The following is a 23,762-nucleotide window of genomic DNA, read 5'->3' as shown; positions in this document are numbered from 1 at the left end:
GCACATCAACCCAGTATGGGCCAGTTTATTGTGAGAGGTACCTGTATTAATAAAGAAGAATAAAGGCGAGAGGATGGGAAACAGCAGGAAAATCACATAATTGCATATTCTGATTTATTTGAAAGCTTCACCTGAAGAAATATACATCATAATTAAGGCCTTTGGGTTCCATTTCAGAAAATTCTGAAAGAGCTCGCTTGCCTTGCAATCTCCAGCCTTCTTAGAGCATGCCTTTTTGAGGTTGTCATTATTACTTATTTATTTATTTTCCAGTTTCTGTGGCTTTATTTAAGCACAAATAAAATAGTCCATCTATTTTTTTTTTTTAACTGTGTAGCCTGGTGTTGGGATTGGTGACTCCGATGGCCTACTGTGCTGTTTTTTCCACCATGGCCTTGTGGTTCTGGGGGGAAACGCTGTGAGCAGTCTCGGCACGGTCAGATTTGTTACACATCAGAAGCACTTCCAGCTCCTTGACTCTCTGGACAGGAGCTTCCGGAAGCTGCTAGGCAGTGTGTGATCTGTTGTCTGGTTGTTCCCATAACTGATGCTGGGCATCAGGATCGGGCCCTTAAATCTTCTCTGAAACCTATCGTCAATACCTCAGAGTTTTCATCACTTCATTGTGGCTGACCAGTCAAATTTGTGCTGGATGAACTTCTTGGTCTTCTCTTTGCCTATCTTCAGCCTCACCATAGGCCAGAGCGCAGCCACAGTGATGAGAAAGAGATGTAGCAGCCACCTCTCACCAAGGCAGAAGCTCCATGATTACATTACTAAAAAGTGCGATGATTATTGTGGGCTCTTCCATATCCCATTATGCAAGGAGGAATGACCTGCATGCCTTGAACTTCTTTTTCCCTTTCCCTTGGCCTCTTGAAAGTCGTGCTGTAGAAAGGGGGTGGGTGGTATGCTGGGCAGCCTTGTAAATAAAGCATGTGGTGGATTCTGCAGAGCTGCAAGGGAGCCAAACCCTTTTCATCTGACAGGTTCTCAACAACCTCCCATGAGGACACAGGAACTGGGGAATGAGCAGCTGCTAGGCTGTGGAGGTGGTAAGGCAAGCTGACAGCCCAAGCAGAGCATGCAGTTAGTGGGTGAAGACATACCAGGGGAAGAGAAAGGCTCCCAAGTTACATTTGGAGACGACAGCCCACCCCGATGAGCATGATACATAGACTCCCAGATGTCTCCTTTGTGCTATCCATCTGCACCCATGGTTTCACAAATGCAAATTCCTATGAATCACCTGGAAATCTTGTAAGAACACCAGTCCTGATACAACGGGCCTAGGGTAGAGCCAGAGCCTATACTTTTCAATGACTCCCACATGGTGATAAAATGCTTAGATTCTGCAGACCACAGTCTAAGTAGCAATGTACTAGAGAAAGAGATGACAACTTCTGCAACTGTAGTTACAGCCAACAGGTCAAATGCAGCTGCTTGCTTCTGCAAAGAGGATGTGATGGGAATGCAGCCATTCCAAATAATGTACTACACACACACACACACACACACACACACACACACAAAAAAAAAAAAAAAAAAAAAAAAAAAACATACACACATATATATGATAGCTGAGTTAGAGATTGGTGACACAGACTTTATATCCCACAAAGCCTAAAAAAATCACTATCTGTTCCAACCCCTATCATGAAGAATGCTTAGTATTGAAACTAACAAAAAAAAAAAAGAAGAAGAAGAAATGATGGTATATTGAGCCAAAAGAATTTTCTGTGAAATTCAGTGCATAAGAAGAAAATTCTCACTTTGGCAACAACGAAAGGATTTTTTAGAGAAGCGTAAAGGAAAATCACCATCTGTCTATATATGACTCAAAAGAGAAACATTTCAGAATTCTGTAGTCCTAAAGGAGGTGCCATAGCTTCCTAGAAATATTCTAGAAGGTTGAAAAGGACTAAAAAAATTTTGTGTATTACTCAATGTTGACCATAAGCTATGCTCAGAACCACAAAAGTCCATGAAGTGTTTTCTACCGGTTTTAAACAAAATGTTTCTTCTCTTCACTTTCTTTCTGTAGTTTGTTTAGCTGCTAAGATGGTTTTCTTCATGAGGAACCTGTAACAACAATAATTTAACTTTTCATGGCACAGCACCTTTCCAAAATTATTTTTCATATTCAATGTATGATATGATTTTTCACAATGACCTTTTAATATGGGTCATCGGATCCAATCTGAAGCAAAGTTGTGGTGACCCATCACACAGGCAGGCTCTCCAATAGTCAGTCACCCTATAAGAAACTATGAGAAAGAGAAATACCCTGTATCTAAATTATCTGATTTGGAGAAATCTTTAAACAAAAATGGAAGAGCCCCTCACATTGTGGCTTCTAAGGTTGTAGACCTGATAGGGTCAATATGAGGACCATAAAAACGGTAAAACAGATTACTATAACTTCTCATCCCCCTTTGAGACTATATCATCTGAAGGAACACTGGAGAAACCAGTCTCTGGGGACATTTGGTTACTGCTGCCTGTTGTTTCCACAAATATCAAAGACAAGAGAACAATGGAGGGAAGACAGACATGACTAAAAGAACTTGGCATGAGAGAAGCAATATTTGATGCCCAGTACATTAGGCCAGATAGGACCCCATTCACAGGAGAACTCAGGTTGACGCCACAGAATATCAGGACTGTTAAGAGACCTAGGTGGCTTTGCTGGGCCCCGTAGTAAGACAGGATTTCTACAATAGAGGTAAGGCTTTGGCAGATCTAAATGACTTAGACTAGAGGTAAATTAGGTTCAGAAAGTGCTAAAGCAATCAAGAAGGGGTGAAATGGGTAAAGACATGGCTCAGTGGTGGAATATTTGCCTCCTAGCATGTACAGAGCCCTGAGTTCAATTCTCAGTGTCAACAGAAGAGAGGGAAGGAAGAAGAGGAGGAGGAAGATAGAAAAAGGATGAGACCAGAGGATGTGAAATCAGACAAAGGAATCTATCCAGACTACTTAGGGTACATGTGGAAAGATTTATATAGAATCAGAACTCCCAGAGAAAAGAGTAATAGAAAGTCAAACACTGTGCCAATAAGTATTGGTGAAATTATTAAGGTCATTCCACGTAGTTAAAAGGGAGGTTTATTTTGTGGGGTAACTTACAAATGAAGGGATAGGTTGCAGGGTCTGGGAAAGGTATGGTGCAGTCCGGCGGTGTTCTCTGGAGAACTTTGCTTGGTCTACCTCCAGCGTCCAGGGTCCTGGAACCAAGAGAAGCCTCTCCTCTTGATCCTGGGTCTTCAGCGTCCTCTCTCTTCCCCATCTTGTAGGCATGACCATTACCAAAGCCTCAATGGGGGTTGGAACTTCCAGGCCAAGGCTGGAAATGGCTACCCACTACAAATGAGCTTCTCAAAAGCCCAGGCAACAAAAGACATGAATCAGCACAGGCAACAAAAGTTAAGCTTGTCCCAAGAATGGATAGTTGTCCCCCAGGAGTATGCACTTAAAAAAAAAAGTATTCTGGGCATAGAGATTGTTCTCCCATCCTGGAGTCCTTTCAAAAGCTAAGTTGTGGCCAGTAGAAAGAGTCACAGTGATGGCCCAGAGTCTATCAGAACCAGGAAACTGGCTCCAGTGACAGGCATAGAAGGCTAGAATATAATCTTGCCTGCCCTTGGACCTGAGTCAGGCAGAGCAGAGAAAGCCAACCATAGCTGAGATCATTAGAACTATAAAGATGCATAGTAGCCCAGCATTGACAGCAACACCCAGGGTGAGGAGACCAGGTGGCTCATAGAAAATGACTATGCACTGTGGAGGACTAGCCAAGGTAGCGTCTCCAGTTTGTTCCATTATACCCCATGTCAGACTTTTGAGGAAACAAATGATACAAGTGGTGAGATCTTCTCATGGTGCTTTGACTTGCTCTCTCTTTCAATCTTTCTAGCCACACAAGAACAGTTAGAGCTTACTTTGAGCTGAGAGCACTAGACCTTGAGAGATACTGCCACCCTGGAAGACTAGAAGATGGTGAAAACAGCAATGGAAGAGTTCAAGCAAACATCTGCTGCATTGGTAGAAAGGGGCAACCCCATGAGCCAGAAGACTACTGGGTGGAAATTCCAAAGCCAGAGCTGAGCTACCTCCCTGTTAGTCATTAGCTAGGCAGGCTATTGCCACTACTGTTGTTTGCATGCCAAAACTAGACGCTCAGTACCTAGTGCTATACGTATCATATGCTTTGACTATAGGGCATGAAGAAATAAGGCTATAGCTGAGTAAGCTCCCTCTCTACTGTCTGTCAGAGAGGTGCCCTGTAAGCTGCTAGGGGAGAGTTGTTACCAACAGTTGTGCTCAGCTGTGGTCCCTGTATACTATACTACCAACATCCCAGGCAAAACTTATTAAATAGTGAAATAGTGCATGACTGATATGGATACAACCAGGAAAGAACTCACATATGATACTATGGGCCAAAACAAAAGCCTGTGGACATAGATGTCACATTCTCCAGTGACAAAAACAACTACTATCGTTCTTTCAAAATGAATATGATGTGTCTGTCAAATTCCCTTCTAAATATCTATGTTCAAACCCATAAATTACTGGTGTTGTCAGCCTTGGTCAGTCATGGAGAGAAACTTCTCTTCCGCAATGTGGGGATAGAGACATGTAATTGTCAAACTTCTGAGAATAGTGACTGTTGCTCTGGCATCATGGCCCAGTGCCCAGCATCTGATGGATAAAGACAGTCAGACACCAAGGGTCACCTTCTCCAAGGCTCAGGGGCTATGAGGGAAGAAGAGACAGAAAGAATATAAGAATCCGAGGATGAAGCAGGGTTTTCTGTAGCTATTGCCTTCCAATTAAAACATTCCTTCTGGAAGACAGGAGGGGACCTTCTAAGACTCCAGAAGTAAACAAAACCTCAAAGCTCAGAAAGTTCCGGACAGACAAGATTTAGGAATCTCCTTCCCACCTTTGCAGGAGCAGTAAACAATTGCTAAGAAGAGGAACTCTGACCGACCAAGCTGCCTGTAAGTAGTGTAGGGAATGCAAAGGTACAGCTTCTTTCAGCTGCCACTCATGCTGGGGCAGGACTTTCAGCGAGGCAGCTGCCTTTGAATCACCTACTATCCTAGAAGGAACTCTAATACACTCATAGGTTCACTAAGTTAGAGTTGGGTGGAACTGTTTGTTCCCTGGGTCTGTTATTGATCCTCTATCTGGGGTGAATAATAATCATTTGTTCACATTTTCTCAAGAAAAGTCACACAACACCAATAGACAGATATTACATACTAAAATTTAACTTGGTATAATTAGGATCTAACAAATCTTTCAAGCTGTCGAACAAAAGAATAAGCTGTTCCAGAGATAATGAGCCCTCTTTCTTAAAGAAAGTTCCTTCGTTGAAGCTGAATTCACAGAGGTGCTACAACAGGGAATGCTTTGTGTTGACTCAAGTCAGACTATGTGTCTTCTCCAAAAGGAGCCAGTGCGGTTGCCAAGGCTGCACATCACTCAGTAGCTCATCCAAAGCCAGAACCTACATTTCCTAATGCTCCTCGACATGGGTAGCCATACCATCAGATGCAAATGACAGAGTGGTACATGAAGGGTGCTGTATTGTATTCCTGCAGGAGAATGCCATTGAGTATAGACAACAATATATAAATAGCTGGGATGTTCAATTCAACCCTGTAAGGGTCCTGCTAAGCCTGAACTGAACAATTGGGAGATTTCTTCATTCTCTCCATCATTAAAATCCCATTCTCAACAGGAATGTTGGTATACAAATCCCAAGACTTAGAAGCATCTTAAGTTCAAAGCCACCTAGATCCTGCCTCAAAAACAAAACAAAACAACAAGATAGCATCCTTCAATTGCTTTCCCAGTCAGAATTATTCTTACTCCTTATTTAAGATACCACCCAAGCAGCATACATTATGCGTAGGCCTATTTCATTGCTACTTTAAAAAATTCCGATACCATCAAACAAAGCTTCCTATGTCATTGTAATTTAGCTCCAGAATATGTATGAGGAAGCTGAGTATATATGAAACAAGATAGAGAGAAACCCCAGGGAATGTTGTAGGCTTTCATTTTACAGCATCTTGAAACACTTTGTAATACCATGGAATCAGCCACATGTTTTCTTTATGGAATGACCTATCAACCTATCGCTCTCCCCAACATAATTCAAAAAGCACTTACTGGCACATCTCAGCTCTGCACCCTGTTTCCCACCAGGTATGTAAGTAAAAGAAAAGCACTCTATAATGAGCTTGGCACTGCAGTCTCTAGGGGCTCCATTCTCATGGAGGAGATTTGCAAGCATGCAACCAACCACTGAAGGAAAAAGTAACACCTTGGAAAACAGAGGGCTAGAAGTGAAATGGAAAATAGGCGCGATGGTAGGGGATTCAATACTGAATAGGAATTTAAATAACATTAATTTTCATGTTCCAGCCACGTTATAGGCTGGCTAAAATACCCCCTGATAATCAATTAATTCACTCTCTCTAGACAGCAATCCAGCTTTGCCTCCCTTGTCAAGCCATGTAATCAGCATACAAGAGCCATGTTCCATTTGACTGAGATTAGCTGTTCAGATGTGGTTGCATTATGATTTCAACCCCTGCTCCCCCACCCACTCCTGTAATGCTTCTATAATGCAAAGCCTAATGATTTTTTTTTCTTCAAGCTGCATGGTCTCTAGAGGTGGCACAACTGATTCAGCCTCTGAAGTAACATAAGCAGTGTGGTTTGGGGGTCACACAGCAGGTTCTACAGCAATAGAAACGGCTGTGCAGCTGAAGTGTGCTCTAGACGCCTTTGAAACGCGTGTTCGTTTTAAGTGCTAGGGGAAAAAAATTAAATCAAAGGTATCAGTACTCCTCACCCTCACACTAAATATAGATTTTCATAAATTAGTCAAACACAGCTCCAAGAACTGCTTTATCTTGAGGTTAATATCAGATGAGAAATTAATGTTTAATTAATTTTCCTCAAGTTAAGAGGTGGCAGATATGCTTCCTTTATTTTTGTTTAATTGGAATCTAATTACAAAGGGGTCATTCATTCATTCATTTACTAGGCAAATATTTGTTTATCTGAAGCCATTTTTTTTAACTAAAGGAAAACCCATTAGATAGTTCTATGTTGTGTTTATTTTCTCCGTTCTAAACATTTGCCTAGCACCATAGTGATAGCACTCTTTTCTTAAGTGAATATTGAAGAAAATGCACATAAAAACATTTGCCACCTATAACCACGTTTTGCTCATCAAAAATGCCAAGTCTCTGCATTTGGAATTCTATGTGATTTTTACATAGCAAACTGCCCTGAAGATTAGTTTAATCCTTAGGCTCAAAAATTTTCTCTAATATTAATTAGGCTTTATGGGTAATTGGTTATTTAACACTCATAATAATATACTTTTATGTTTTGTTTCTCAAGATCAATGATTCACCAAAAATTTTTTGTGCATTGAAATCACCTGGACAACTTTAACTGAGTCTCCAAAAGACTGATTTAATTGGTTGGCACTTTGGTTCTCTGCTTTAGTCCACCTGGCATGATAGGGCAAGTATTTCAAACTAGATAATATAAGGACAGAAATTTACCCCTCCACGTTCTGGAGGGTGGGAAGTCCATCAGGCTAGAAGCCCTCAGACCTTGTGCCTGGTGATGATTGCTTAGAAGATGTAACCTGGAGCCTTAGTATGATGAAGGAATATGGGAACTCCCTCAGGTCTGTTTTCATGAGCGTGAGGCCTTGATTACACAATCCCAAGTCCCCATGGTATTGAATTCCAGCATATGAATTTCAGTTTTGTTTTAAGGCACAGTTTCATTATTTAGCCCAGTCTGACCTCTAATTCATGGTCCTTCCATCTCTGGCCCCCAAGTACTAAAATCATAGGTATGTACAACTGACCCACCATATGAATACTGAGGAAGCACTGACATTCAGACCACAGCACCCAGGTTCTTTGTAAGCACCTGTATGTTTTAGATGTAGTCTTGAATTAAGAACTACCATTCTAAAGGAGGTAGACACTACATATGTGATCCTGGTCTCTCTTTGCTAGCTACCCCTCAATGTTCTGTGGAGATACTGGGGAAACTCTGGAACTCCTAGTGGGGTTGAGTTCATTTGAGAACTAGCCCCTGTTTTCGTCTCTCCTCTTGTTTCCAGATATCAGCTTTCCATGCTGCAGTCCTTATCACATGCCATTCTTAAGTCTAACTCCAGTTGCAAGGCAAACTGAAGGGCTAATAACCCAAAAACCCCAGGTGGGATAAGAAACTCCAAGCAGGGAAGTTGACTCACCTGATAGGCTGAGGATCTGGAAGGCTCCTAAGAAAACCTACATACCAAGCCCCATTAGTATTTACAACTCTGAGATTGCATCAGGGCCAGGTTCCTCTTTATTTTTACATCACCTGATCAGTCCCGATCTAACCCAAGCTGTTCCAGTTGCCGGGACAGTCTCTCCTCTTCCCCTAGATAATTTCTATGGACTTTTAGTTTTCAATAGAATTTCCTTAACTAGAACTTTTTTTTTTTTTTAATTCTACCTCATGTCCCTCATCATAACAATGCTTCCCTGTCATACCCAGCTCCTTACCTGTTTTTTACATGGAAATTGACAGAGTTTTGAGGAAAGAACTTTAGCCAAAGTAGTGTTTTTCTTACCACTTCTCTGGTACTGCAATGATTTGGTTATGAAATGTCACCCCAAAAGGCTCACATATTAAAGGCTGAGTCTCACATGCCAGCCAGCAGTGTTGAGGTTGGGGTTTAAGGGAGTGAATGGTTTGTGAAGGCTTGGCCTTCATCAAGAAACTAATCTATTGATGGATTCAAATTCTCAGACAACGAATGTCTGAGAGATAGTTGAACTGTGGAAGATGAGGCCTGATTGGGGCTTTGCTATGTGACTCTGCTTCCTGGCTGTCATATGATAAGCAGCCTTTCAACCATACAATCTTACCTCACCACAAGGCACAGGCAATGGAGGAAGGGAGCCTTGGACCAAACCTTCTGAAACTGTGAGCCAGAATAACTGTTGTGTTGTTTCTTTCTTGTATTTTTCTTTGTTTGCTTTGCTTGGGGGTTTTTGGTTTGGTTTGGTTTGGTTTTGTTTGGTTTGGTTTGGTTTGGTTTGGTCTTTGTTTTTTGTTTTGTTTTTAAGAGACAGGGTTTCTCTGTGTAGCCCTGGCTAAAGTGGAACTTGCTCTTTAGATCACGTTGGCCTTGAACTCCCAGAGATCCACCTGCCTCTACCTCCCAAGTATTAGGATTAAAGCTGTGTGCCACCACCACCTGGCTCTCTCTTCTATTTGTTTGTTTGTTTGTTTGTTTGTTTTGTTTTGTTTTGTTTTGTTTTGTTTTTCAAGACAGGGTTTCTCTGTGTAGTTTTGGTGCCTGTCCTGGATCTCACTCTGTAGACCAGGCTGGCCTCGAACTCACAGAGATCCGCCTGGCTCTGCCTCCCGAGTGCTGGGATTAAAGGCGTTCGCCACCACCGCCTGACTCTCTTCTACTTTTAATAGCAATGAAAACCTGAATAACATGAGAATCTTCATACTTTGTCTGGCACCAAACCAGAGTGCGTGGACTATTCTGTTATCGAATTAATCAGGGTCTAGTTAGGACAAAGAAAGAGACCAAAAACCACAGTAGAAATTTCAATAGGAAAAGGTTAGATGAAAACAGCTCGTAAAACATGATTAACTTCTAGATGAGCTACAAAGCTCTCATGGAAAAATGTTGGAAGCGATACACCCCGAAGGTGAATGAGAAACTGAAACTGCCGAGGAGCACCAGCTCTAAAGTTCAGTCCTAAAGTTCAGAGATGGAAACCAGACCTGCTGAACAACAGAGAGCTTCGCAGGGTACCGTGGGCCCAAGCTGTTCTGCCGCTGACATATTTGGATGCTGGCAGTCTGTGCTGGTGAACAGAAACTATTCACTGGGTAATAATAGATGGCAGCTCTTCTGCAAGACGCTTCCTACTAAGGGTCTGTCTAGAGAACCTAGGGGAATTTGAAGTATACTCCTGGGCCTCTCACTCACTGCAGAAGGCAGACCAGAAGTGTGCGGAGTAAAACTCCAGCTTTCAGTGTCTCGGTAAGCTTTCCCCCTCCCAGGGACAAAACCTGAGGATGAGCTAGCTCTTAAAGGTGACAGGGTCATCAGCTCTAACCCCGGAATCCCAAGGCAGTGGGGAAAGCAGGGGTTTGGGAGCAGAGAGGCAAACAACTAATAAGCTAGGACTGTTACAGATGACGATAGAGACAGATAGGTGACCAGATGAGAGAGAGAGAGAGAGAGAGAGAGAGAGAGAGAGAGAGAGAGAGAGAAGAACAACTCTCCAGGAAAAATGAGGAAAACACTAACTGCTTCACACATATAGCCAACAGCCTATTTCAAAGAAAGGCGAAGGGCAAATGTCCCCTTCTCCTAGCTCATTCCCTTCCATCTTTTTCTATTCACATTAGGAATTGCAAGCCGCCTTGATGATTGCAGTTTCACTTGTCCTTATTAGAGCTGCACCTCTCTACCCATGGATCTAAAAAGCTATTTGACTTGCGTGAAGGCAAATCTTTGATTAGGAACTCAATGGTTGTGCTTGACTGAGAGGTGGACACTAAATCCCTTCAATTCCTTTTTCCAGGAGATTTGGGCAGCAACATTGCAAGCAGTGAAAAGCATAAACCAGGAAAAAAATTAATTAATCAGGATGTTATTGGTCATACTTCCACATAATTAGGAATATCTAAGTGCCAAATGAAAGCTTTGATGCAAAAATTAGGGCACAGAATCACAGGACTCTTTTGATTTCTAATCAGTGCTTATAACTTCTCCAGAACACCAACTGTAGCAAGGAATTATTAGTCTCCTGCTATATTTAAACTTCTGCTTTATTTAATAAGCAAATAGTGGAAATAAAATGTATACAGCAAGAAGATGATCTTTAGCTAGTGTCGAGGACCGAATCAATAATCATCCATCCAACCTCACTCTTCACACAGCCATGTAATTGACTCACAATCAAGTCAATTTCTGAAAGCTATTACCTTTTCTTAAAAATACTCATGCCTTTCTGGAGATACAATACACGGCACACCCGTTTTAAACCCCTTTTCAAAAGCAATTAAGTAATATCCATAAATAAGAAAATAACCTTACATAGAGAGGGAAAAGGCTTTATTATAAATATATCGGCCATATGGTATTGATAACTAGCTCTCATCCCAAAACATGCAAAGAAATTAAATCAGGAATAACAAGAAAATTGTTTTGTCATGCTGGACATTAACATTGCATTCAAACTGACATGTAAAATCTCAGGACGGCAACTCTGGTGACATACACCTGTCATCCCAGCTCTTGCAAAGCTAAGCCGGAAGGAACACATAGTGTGTTCAGAGCAGCCGGTGCTACTTCACAAAACCCTATGTGAAACGGGGTGCTTAGAAATAATGCCCCAAAAGGATTGTGTTAAGTAGCGGGGGGATTTAATCAGAAAGGACATAGCACATTCTTTAGAGCATGGGAGAGCCTGGTAGACCTTTTAATCTTTGTCATTTCATAGAACTCTGTGTGTGTGTGTGTGTGTGTGTGTGTGTGTGTGTGTGTATAATAACAATTAAAGAAAAAAGAGGCCAGAGACCATGAATTTGAGAGAGAATAAAAGGGTGAAGGCACGTGGAAGAAATTGAAGGAAGGAAAGAGAAAGTAGAAAATGATTTGATTACTTTTTAATTTCAAAGAATATAAAATAAATGGGAGCAAATTTTAAACTGACAATCATCTCCCCAAAAAGTGTTATATCACATGTACTTGCCTGTTAGCAATGCATGTCCCTTAGCTCTTTCGTGTTATCTAATGTATACTAATTATATGTAAGTATTATATTGGGTAGATACCTAACTGATATATAGAGGGAATACATAATTACATATGAACAACACATATTGGAGAAACAACATTTATGCTTTGTTTTAAAGCTTTCAGTGTTCAGTTTTTAAAATAATAACAATACTCTAATAAATTGAATAAAGAGAATGATTGTTGATATCTTAAATAACTCTCTTTTGAGAGTAAAAGGTCATAGATAGGGCATCAAACTGTGTGTAATTCATTATATTAAGTTAAGCTCTGTATGCAAATTGAGGGCTGTGGAGAAGGGACAAAAATAAATTAGAACTAGAGTCTACTATCAGTCTACTAGAGTCTAAATAGCTCATCTTCTCATATACACACGTAGATATAAAACTAGATAGAGGCTCCCCTGGAAAGGCAATAACCTACAGATGCTCACTATGGCTTGAGAAGTGTAGAGATGGGTAGTGGGCTGAGACTTTGGGGGGAATCCTAGAAAGTCTCTTGCCAGAAATTCAGAGAAAAATCACAGAGAAGCTGGAAAAGTGCTATTACAGTATTCTCACCCTTGTCTTCTGTTCATGATAACCCTTGGTGATGCTCAAATTCAGGAATATTTTCTATTGTTTATCTTCATTCACAGGGTTTAATTTTTAAGTTTGAGGCATGAGACCTGATGTGTATGGTAAGACAAACGTTTAGGGAAAAATAAATCGCACAGAAGTCAACAGTGCTTACCTGCTGGAGAATCATTCATTGGGCAGCACTCAAAGCCGTAAGAGGTTCAGATAACCCCACCCCAACAGCAGGAACAGGGTCATTGTGTAGGCTGAACTCATAGGGAAGAGATTTCTTGACCGGTTAAAGGTAGTGTTCACCTTACCTGCTCCATGGCAGGATTTGTCCCCAACAACAGGGCTCTAGTTGAGAAGCAATGGGCAAGTTGGCTGACTATACACAAGTAATGCCCCTAAGTTTGGGTTTCGTACGAGGGTTTTGGGTATAGACACAACCCTAGACTAATGACTACCTGCTAGCTTTGCTTTAAATCCAGGAATATACATATATTTTTAAATAAGATTTTTAAAAGTGTCTCTAAACTCTGCTTGCTTATTCCTGCACTCTAGTAAAAGGAATAACCAAGGGCTGAGGAGATGGCTCAGTGAGTAAAGTGTAAGGACTTGAGTCTTCTGTAGGACCCCCACAAGAACTTATATAAGAAAGCCAGGCACCAGCTGTGGAGCGCACATATCTAACCCCAGCACTGATGGGAAGAGCCCAGGGGCTTGCTGGCCAGCAAGTCTAGCTGAAACAGTAAGTCCTGGGGTCGGTGAGACAACCTGTCCCAAAAATAAGGTGAAGAGCAATAGAAGACACCTAACCTCAACCTTTTCATCTTCCATGGAATTCCTGCTTAAATCTTTTATCAGGGAGGTTTTTGGTTTTTTTTTTTTTCCTGTTATTGAAGTTTAAATATTCTTTAAATGTTCTGGATGCAAGCTTTTTTTTTTTTTTTTTTTGCAAGTAGATACCTTGCAATTATTTTTTCCTTTCCTCTGACTATGGTTTTTTATTCTCCTAACTTGTATTTAAACATTCACTGCAGCTTTATGTGTTACACCCTGAACTGAAAATAGTACAAATGTCGATTAACAAATTGTGGCACATAGCCACACAATGGAATACTGCTCCATATATAGAAGAATGAATCAATGATCAAAAAATTATTTTACTTTATTGTTTGTGTTGTAGAACATTTGTCTAATGATGCAAAGATGTGTTGCATTCTTTTATGTTGCATTTGTTTAACTCCGTGAAGCTGTGTTACTTTGCCTGTCTAAAACACCTGATGGTCTAATAAAGAGCTGAATGGCCAATAGAAAGGATAGGTGGACAGAGGGAATAAACAGAAGGAGAAATCTGGGAGGAAGAGAAGAAAGAGCAAGAGAACAAGGAGAGGAGGACGCTAGAGGCCAGCCACTTGGCCACCCAGCCAGCCACAGCGTAAGAGTGAAAGCAAGACATACAGAAGTAAGAGAAAGGTAAAAGCCCTGAGACAAAAGGTAGATGGGATAATTTTAGAAAAGCTGGCTAAGAACATGCCAAGCTAAGGTCGGACATTTACAAATAATAATAAGTCTCTCTATGTGCAATTTATTTGAGAGCTAGCCCCAACAAAAGAGTAAAGAGCCAAAAGAATAATAAGTAAAAAGTAACCAACAACAGAAAAATCGCAATATAACTGAAATGAGTAAATGAATCCAGATGAAATAACACGTAGCAAATTGTTTTAGTTGTATTAAACTCTCAGAATTTAAGCCAAGTTTATAGTGACAGAAAGCAGATATGTGTTGGTTTGGGGAGACCAAGGATGGAGAAGTTAGTGAAGGGGTGGGCAAGAAGGGTCACAAAGGGCATAAGGGAAAATTAAAGGGGATGATATGTTACTTCTCAGGCCTGTGGTGATACCTTTACAGCAGTCAAAACCCAGCACATTGTGTATTTGTGTATTACCTGTTACATGCAAAGGAAACACCAATCCTTCAAACTCCAAAGGGCAGCATAAATATCCAAAAATGAGCTCAAGTTGAACTGTAGGAGAATTTCTGGTCCAATTCTTCAAACTCCAAAGGGCAACATAAATATCCAGAAATGAACTCAGCTGGACTATGGAAGGATTTCTGGTGGTTAAATAAAGCCAGCATTCCTCAGAAACTTGTGAAACTGGTTCCCATCTGCCAAAAGGAGTCATTTCCCTCACCCCTGACAGAAAAGACATATGGCTATCTGGGGTGCCTATGTGCATATCAAAGCACATGCTCTGTGCTCCCTCAGTACCACAAGTACCTGCTTCACATTTCAGAGTCCATGCTAGGAGGTCTGGCTTCTCACCTCCTCTCCTAAACTCCCTCCAGCTCATAGGCTTCCCTCTCCCCAGCTACTCACTCTCTTTATAACCCTACCATGTTCTCTCTCTCTCTCTCTCTCTCTCTCTCTCTCTCTCTCTCTCTCTCTCTCTCTGTGTGTGTGTGTGTGTGTGTGTGTGTGTCTGTCTGTCTGTCTGTCTGTCTCTCTGTCTCTCCCTTCCTCCCTCCCTTGTGTGTGTGAATGTGTATGTGTGTGTGTGTGTGTGTGTGTGTGTGTGTGTGTGTGTGTGGTGTGTGTGTGTGTGCTCTCACTATTTTCTCTATCCCTGTCCCCCTGCTATTCTCCCCTCTCTCACAGATAGCCCTGGCCTGGTCCAGTCTGCTGACCACATTCAGTCTACTTCTTTATCAGTCTGCTCTCTCTCTCTCTGCTCTGGACTCTTCCAGATGCTTCTGGCTTCTCTCTCTCTCTCTCTCTCTCTCTCTCTCTCTCTCTCTCTCTCTCTCACACACACACACACACACACACACACACACACACACACACACATATCTACAATAAAAACCTTCCCTTTAATCATACCGTACAGCAGTCATGTTGTCAGTTTATACAGTATCCAGTTATACTTCAATAACTTCCATAAGCATTTTAAGAAAAGTAATTATATAAATGGTTTCAGCTTGCTATAGAAGTGCTAGTCTTGATTCATGAGTCAATGGAGGCTTCCAGAAAGAATTGGCACCCATACTGAGCTTTGAAAAAATAGGTAAGACAGGAGGGTGCTTGTGCTAACTGTCTCATGTCCTGAACTCCAGAAGACCTCATAATTGTGCATAGCCTTCTCTCCCCTGAGCCTACACGGTAGTTTGTTCTGTTTTCTTGGGTTCTGCCTTTGACTACTTGGCATATATACATCACAGAGCCAGTTGTATTGACTGTCTTTAGTTCCAGTATGTTTAAGGCCCTGCTATGGGGTCGTAGGGAATTCTGGGAAAGACTTCTCGCTCCCAGGCATAGTTAATTCCTACAGAGGCTAACTTCCTTAAGAGTATGCCTTTCATATACAAACCAGCTGACCCTGTGTTTACCACCCACCTCTTTATCTCCCACATCAAATCAGTATTCCTGCTACCCTAAAGATCCAGGTTCCAAACAACCACAAGCCCACAAGAACCACTCAACTCATCACTTCTAAGCTATCACCTCTGCCCTGCCTCAGTTGAAGAAGACCACTCCCACCCCCCAGATGCCATGCTTCTGCTCCACCTGGGCTCCTCTTGAGTCCTGCCTGCTGAGCCAGACCTCCAGTGTCCAAGAATTGTGATAACACTGAACTTCTCTTTCAATGGTACTGACCTCTCTCTTGGTCATTCATTCACCTTAACCAATTAACAGCAACCTGAATCATTCCCCCGGCACAGCACTCAGTAGGATCTGGTAACATTTCCTTGCCATTTCTAGACTATCGGTTATTCTGCTAACTAAAGGGCAGTTATCTAGCTGCCTCCTCAGCTGGACTCTCTGCTTTAGTCAGATCCTTATGTTTGGGATCCTATCGCAAAACAGCTTGATCACACACCTGCCATGACAGGCTTAGGGGCCCAGACACAGCTTCTGGCAGGCAACACCTGGACCCAGGAAAAGCCATAAGCTGACCTCACCCAGTGGGACCTGCATCTAAGAGGAAATACCTGACATTCCAAACATTCTCTATACCCCTAGACAAATGTCAGCCAGTCAGGGTCCTGAACCCTGGGAATTCCCTCATCCCAACCTGCTATGATAAAACCTCACCCCACCTGAGCTCAGGGATCTCTGCTCTCACTGCTGCATTGGATAGACTGAGAGACCAAGCCCCAGAACTTGCAAATAACAAAGGCTCTTCTTCACTTTTACATACGGGATTTGGTCTTCGTGATGGTCTTTTGGGGGTCCCCATGATCTGGGTATAACAACCCCACCAAGTGCTTTGAACAAAAGTGCATAGTAGACTGCTCTCCCTTTTGCAACCTGAGATCAGTCTCTGTTTGGGTGCTCTAGGTGCGAGAATTGGGGAATGCCTACTGAAGGACAACAGCTTCCCCAGCATAGCAGAAGAAATGAGAAAGGAGAGGTGTAATCTATGAGCAACCAACACGCGATGCAGCTGATGGCCCTCTGGTGTCTGGAGGCCTGGTGTGTGGAGTTAATGGCAGGACCTTTCCCCCTCTCCACTTCTCAGATTCTGATCTTAACGTTCAGAACAGGGTGAAATGGATGCCTACAGGAAGAGGCACGCAGATGAATGAGGTGGTTGGGTAAGCAGAAATGCATTTCTCTAAGGGGGTGGGGGAAAATGTGTGAGAATAATAAGAAAAGTACACAGGAGTGCAAGGTGGCAGGAAGTGATAATAAGGAGAGGGAGAGGCTGGCTCACTGGAAAGCACATTTAGCTTGGGCATATGTTTTCACACAAATTCATATTCAGTAGATCTTTTAAATGTTTAAGTCAATAATCTCCATTTTAATATGACAGTTACAAAATTATGACTGAAGTATCCCATTAAAAATAATAATTCTAGGTTGGGGATTTAGCTCAGTGGTAGAGAGCTTGCCTAGCAAGTACAGGGCCCTGGGTTCGATCCTCAGCTAAAAATAAAAAATAAAAAATAATAATAATAATTCTATAAACACTGTTTGAAAATTAACCTATGAAGAAAAAATAGGGCAATTCCTACTTTAGGAAATTAATGGAAATGTAGTCATTCTCAACAAAATGTTTCTCACATGAATGGAGTCCAAAATTTGTAAGTAGGCAGTGCCCAGCCATCTTGGTATCCCACTATGTTACATCTACTAAAGATCAAGTGGAGTGTGACATATACAATAGAAATAAACTTATCGAGAAGACTCCAAGCACATCAGAAACAACCTCCTCACCCTATGGAAATGTATAGTGCCTGTCTTAGTTGTTGTTTTTTTTTTTTTAATTGCTGTGAAGAGATGCCATGACCATGGCAACTCTCATAAATAAAAACATTTAATTGGGGCTGGCTTACAGTTTCAGAGAATCAGTCCAACATCATCAGGATGGGGAGCATGGTGTCATGCAGGCAGATGTGGAGCTGGAGCTGAGAGTCCTACATCTCAACTCAGAAGCAACAGGAGGTAGACTGAGCAAAACTTGAGCAAAAGAGACTTCACTTCCTCCATCAAGGCCACACCTTTGGGGACCTTTTTCTTTCAGACCACCATAGTGCCATGTAACCTAACTTCTCCAGGAGGCATGTGACCTTTTGGAGAATCTGATTTAAGTCATGGGCCTTGCTTTCCAACACGTGGAAGTACACTCAGCAAATCTTCACACAGCTCCTGAGAGTCTTTAAAGCCCTTGACACCCTGAGTAGACCCCAGCTCCTGAGCTGTGGGCCCAGATGTAGAGAGAACTAAGACAAAACAGATGAAGAAGGGAGCCATGGGTCACACTGAGGAAAACAGGACCACCTTCTTCAGAGAAAGGTGTGAACAGCCAGTTTCAAAAGGCTGCCAGGGGTTTAAGGCCTCCTCTGAGGACATGTCACGGATGGTGAAGATGCTGTGAAGATGCTCTGAGATGAGAGTCACCTTGGGAAGATGACTCCAAGGAGGGCTGGATCTTCTAATTCACATGCAAAGAAAAAACATTCCAGGTCACTACTTTAGTACCATGCGAGATAAAGCTTCTTTGTGAAGTAACTATTGATGTTTATTTCCAAAACTTAGCTATATAAAATCAAGTAAACTTTCTGTTAGTCAGAGTATTAGCAGTAAGGAGAGAGAAGACTAGGCTAGCCCTAGCCAGGGTTGTGAGGTGAGATGCCTATGATGCATATTAAACACCATGCTACACTGCCAACATGATGGTACCTAGTCAGTGGAGAACCACTGAGCCCAGCTGTGAAATCTAGAGCCCTTGCATGCCTGGGGTGAGCACATAAGCATACCCTTCTATAAACAACCACTCAGAGGCCATGACAATGCGCATCTTGACTTTCGCTATGCCTCAGCATTCAACTCTGTAAAATGGAATCATAGTGATCATAGAACAGAAAATGATTGCAGAATACGAGGCAGGCACACAGCCCCGGGGTAAGGAAGTGGGTGTCTGCCTTCTTGCGGGAGTGTGCCAAGGCTTGTATAAGTCTGCCTATGGAATAGTGTGGCCTGACTGTTCTGCAAACAGCCTGCTGCTGTGAAGGCCCAATGGAGGTCCACTGGTTCAGGTTATTTCACACCATCCCCTTCCTTTTAAAATGTGTGAAAGTAAAGCCCTAGGTTCTTTATTTTTAGCAAAACAAAGACTCTTTATCACTACTTGGTGTGTCCTCATTGAGACCCAAACATATAGATTTCCCTGGGCTCTTTAATTGAGGAAGCAATTTTAAACTCTGTCAACATCGGCCTTATTAACCCAGATGGTGTTAATTTGCGCAGCTCCACTTAGCTTCAGTGTGTTTCCTGTGCGTCAACAGGGGCTGCCTCCAGGTCCTCACTGTCACCCACTCCTAAGACATACACTGTACTATCGACAACCTGCATAGTATGGAGATGAGTTGAAATCCCTTGGGAGGTAGAATAATGCAGCTCAAAGAAGCCCATATCCTACACATCTGTACACATCTGTATGTATCCAGAGGGCCAGGGGCACTAAGGAACAATGCAATTCACACTGTGTTTCAATATTGCTGTGTTTCCAGATTGCCTCCCAGTAAATACCACTCCTGACAGTCACCTGTAATTGATTACCCTGCCTTGGCCAGCAGTTTCTATTGTTTTTATTTGTAATGAAACTGAGAACTCAATTCTCAGCAACATCTTAGGGCCTCTTAGAGGCTATTTCATAGAATTAAAGTTTTTCTCCTATTAAAGGGAAAAAAAAATGCTTTCTCTTCCTCCTAAGTACAGAAGTCTGCAGTAAGCCTGGCTTGGTAATTAACTGGGAGGCTTTAGTCTGCACACATTCTTACTGCTTAATGAGGGGGTGAAGATAAACTAACATTTCTAGGCATGTATTAACTACACGTCTGTGTTCACAGGGCTTCCTATCTGCAGTCTTGTCTGTTTTTGCTGTCACAGCCAACCTCGGACAGTGGCGCTGCTGTCGAACCTTGCAAACAGTGAAAACGAAGTTTGGGGCAGATGTAAACCAGGTGACCGGACTGTCATCTCCTCCCTGCCTAATATGGGAAAGTGCGATGCCCGCTGTATTAGGATCCCTTCCACCAAGAGTGCAGGAGCATTCGGGCTATCACCAAGCACAAAGGTGGTTCTCTTGCAATCCCTCTCTCTCCTCTCTCTAAACCTTCAGTAGCACATCAGGTGGAGGGTGTGTGTGTGCATGTGTGTGTGTGTGTGTGTGTGTGTGTGTGTGTGTGTGTAAAGTACACATATTTGAATTCTTTCTCCGCCTCACTCTGTAATATACAACCTCTGTGTTTTCACCCTCCCTGCACCCTCCCCTCCACCCTCCGGCCTCTCTTTTCCGTTCTTCTGCCCTCTCCCTCTCCTTTTCCCCAGCAAAGATTAACTCCTCTCAGACTGACAACTTCCTTTCCCCATCTTCATAACACAAAAGAGCAAGAGATCTTTTGGTACCCTGACACCCATTATGAAAGGCTGGACCATTCTTACAAATGTGTTTCTTGTTAAAAGTTTTAGTATAACTTTTGTTCCTTGGAGAGAGACTTGTGTGTGTGTATGATAACCTACCTAATGTGAATTCTGTTCATTTGAGATGAAGGTCCCAGTCTACCGACTCCCACCCAGCCCGTTTCAAAACCAGGAAGTGAAGACTGGCACAGATACCCTACGAAGAGCCTATAATTACATGTGTGACTTCTTCTGGTTCCACTCAATTACTGCAATCACCTTGTTTCTCTAAGTATCGACACACAATTTTCCATGCCTGTTTTCTTTCTTGGTCTTCGTCTGCTTATTGGCTAGGAAATCAATGTGTGCACTCCACTCCACCTCATGAATCTGGGGAAAGAAGCACTTCTGTGGCAGAAGTCCCTTAAACCACGGGAAGGGGCAGTTGCTCATTGTCATGGTGGCTTTGTCCAAGCGACAACAGTCTCCGCATCCTGGTGTGCTCTGCATTAAGCTCCACACTGAGTCCTTTTTGAAACCCCGAAAGGCCGGTGCTGCCCTCTCTTTATGGATGAGGAGACCGTGAAGCAAGGTCAAACACAAATAGGAACTGAAAAGGAATAAAGTCCCTTGGGAAGAAGAGATGCATAAGTTGAAGTAGAAATATTGTGGGCTTCCCTCTGAATAAGGCTGAACTTACCTATTAGGCACTCACCAACCAAGTTCCCAAGGAGAAGGCTTCATGTAGTGAAGACTCAATTTTTCATCTCTCAAATACGATCAATAATTCCTATTACATTCAGGTTACTGTAGGAGTCACTGTGGGGAAAAGACCATAGAGAGTCCGGGCCATATAAAAACCTCCAGACATGCTCGTACCTTTCTTCCCTTCCTTATGATTACAAGGAGCAGATTTAGAAGATCAGAGAAGTTCTGTGTGTCAGGCATTTTGATCACATTATCATATATCTCAGCCAGCTGGCCTTTCAGGGTGGTGTTGATTTCTGTCTGCTAACTAATTTTGAAAATATGTATTTATTATGCAGATGCCCTTTCTGGCCCTTATAGCTCCGTTGAGACCTATGGCTTACAGGTCTTGGCTCTCAGACCATTGGCTGGAGTAATCGATAAAAGCTGATAAGAGTGTATTTTGTCAACTTGCTTGTCCTGCATAGCAGTAAGTCTCTGTGCTACAAATCCTTTTGCAACATTTTTAAAAGAAAGAAAAATCGTCACATATTTCAGCAGTAGATTTTTAAATGTCTGTTGTCTTTTTGGAATAATAATAAAAGCCAACTCCAGTGACCCCTCCCTTCTGCAGAAATGTTTGGAGCAGTGATGCCCCAGCATACCTAGACCTCACATATGCATGTGTGATCCTCAGGCTGAATCCGTACTTCCCAGGCAAGCTCACATCCTTGAAAATAATGGCTTAAAATAGGAATGCTGACACCACCTTAACTCAGACAGCACAAATGCAGGGCTGTAATTTTCTATGCTACTTAATCTCCTGGTACAAAAACCTCTGCTGCTCAGGGGAATTCTTCATCTAGTCCAAGGGAAAAAAATGTCCGCTCGAGGATGTAATAAGTTAACAAACCAAATTAGTATGTAGTGGGGTTTGCAGCTCTTATCATCCACATTAACCTCGGAGCTCTCCAGGGCTAATGTCTTTAGTTGTGCTGTTTCTCGCTTGCCGTCTCCAGACCACTAACCTTCTTCCTATTTCTCTATGGGAGAATCGGAAACTCTGGTCTTTCCGACTCTCCCTCTGATTTTCATTCTCTTTGGTAGCATTAAACCCTCGGTTTCCAAGGTCAAATGAGCTAAGCCCCTTCCAAGAGAAGCTTACTTCTGACTGACACAAAAAGGGGCTACTCTTTTTAGCAGACCCTTGCACCCCCATCTTTAAAATACTTCGCCATTAGAAGTGCAACTTCTCTATGCACGCGAGGTCCACAGAAGAAACAAATGGAGTAGCAGCGCCACCTACCGGTTTAGTCAGCAGCTACATGATTTTTGCTGCAGTATTGTCTGGGGATTGCCTTGGGTGTTAACCAATACCACCCAAAGTGTGCTCTGGTGCCTACATGAGAGTCAAATGCCACACTAATATTTTTTACTTTTATTCCCCTGGTTAATGGTTTTATTTATCAAGGATCCGTTTTTTATATGGAAGGGAAGATAGAAAAGACAAAACTGGAAACAAATGTTTCCTGTAAATCCCAAATGGCATCTTCTCCAGGACTGTGGGTGTTTCTGTCCAACCTGACGTGTGTGTCATGTTGGCTTATCAGAGGTCTGCTTGCTAGTTGACACCATGGCATATGGTCAGCTTTCATGTCTGTATCATAGAGGCAAACAATGGTTCGCTAAGTAATTTTCACCGGTGGCAGAAAAGTCTGCTTTTCCTTAAGTTTTAGGAAAAATGCCTAATAAAATATCACATCACAGGGTTGCATGAATGACTGAGTATTTCAGAGCACATACAGCTCTTTTGGAGGAGCTGGTATCTGTACTCAGCAGCATCTATAACTCCAGCTTGAAGAAAACCTGATGCCCTCTTCTGGGCTCTACAGTGCCTGTACTCACATGCTCACACACACAACTAAAAATTAAATTAAATTTAAAACTTTTACAATTATATCACGTCATACCACAGCACAGCTCATCATGATGGAAATACCTCACAATAATGAAGGCATGTATGTGGCAGGATGGATGGCTTAATGATTGAGTGGATTTGGTTGATGCTGTTGCCAAGGAAACCAAACTAATAAGTGCACAACCCCTCCCCCACCCACCTAAGAGAAAGTTTATAGATGCTATGTCTCCCAGGGAGGAAGAACTAATATTTACATATGCAAAGCACCGTTAGAGATATGTGCTATCCTGCTGAATTAATAAGCTCGTCAGTGAGAATCATTGTGATCCCCATTTACAAAGAAAATAAGGCTGCAGTGGCCAAGTTTTTGCCTAAGGAGACAAGTCAGTAAATGACAACCTGGGAATTCAGACCTATATCTGTCAAAGTCGTGTGATGTTGCAGTACTGTGCTTGGTCAACTCTCTTGGGGACATGTCCCTGAGTGGCAAGGAGAGGCGCATAAGGAGTATTAAAGCGTGCTTCGAAAGCTTCAACTGTTTCTTCAGAAAAACTCCACAGGCCTGCTCCAAGGTGATAAATAGCATCTCCTTCATCAATGACAGGAAAAGAATACATTAGATATCAACTAGAGCAAAGACAGTTATAATATACCCTTCCTAGAAGAAAAATCACTGCGCATTTCCAAAACCTACAGCAAGTTCATTCAGCCCTACCTACCTCTGTCAATGGGTGTCATCGTGAAAACCATGCTCTATGTTCTCAAGAGCTTGAAGTGACATCTCTCTCTAGATTAGGAGCCAAGTACCTTCTT

The 23,762-nt window shown here is 42.3% G+C and overlaps 1 pseudogene; it reads right to left on the bottom strand.

Moving 5' to 3' along the window:
- Positions 1-325: 325 nt before the first annotated feature.
- On the bottom strand, positions 326-22,250 carry LOC118577863 (annotated as a pseudogene).
- Positions 22,251-23,762: the final 1,512 nt, after the last annotated feature.

The sequence above is a fragment of the Onychomys torridus genome, chromosome 2 (genome assembly GCF_903995425.1).
Source record: "Onychomys torridus chromosome 2, mOncTor1.1, whole genome shotgun sequence".
Taxonomy (NCBI): Eukaryota; Metazoa; Chordata; class Mammalia; order Rodentia; family Cricetidae; genus Onychomys; species Onychomys torridus.
The sequence above is the reverse complement of the archived record's forward strand: the minus strand, read 5'-3'. Positions and strand labels throughout refer to the sequence as shown.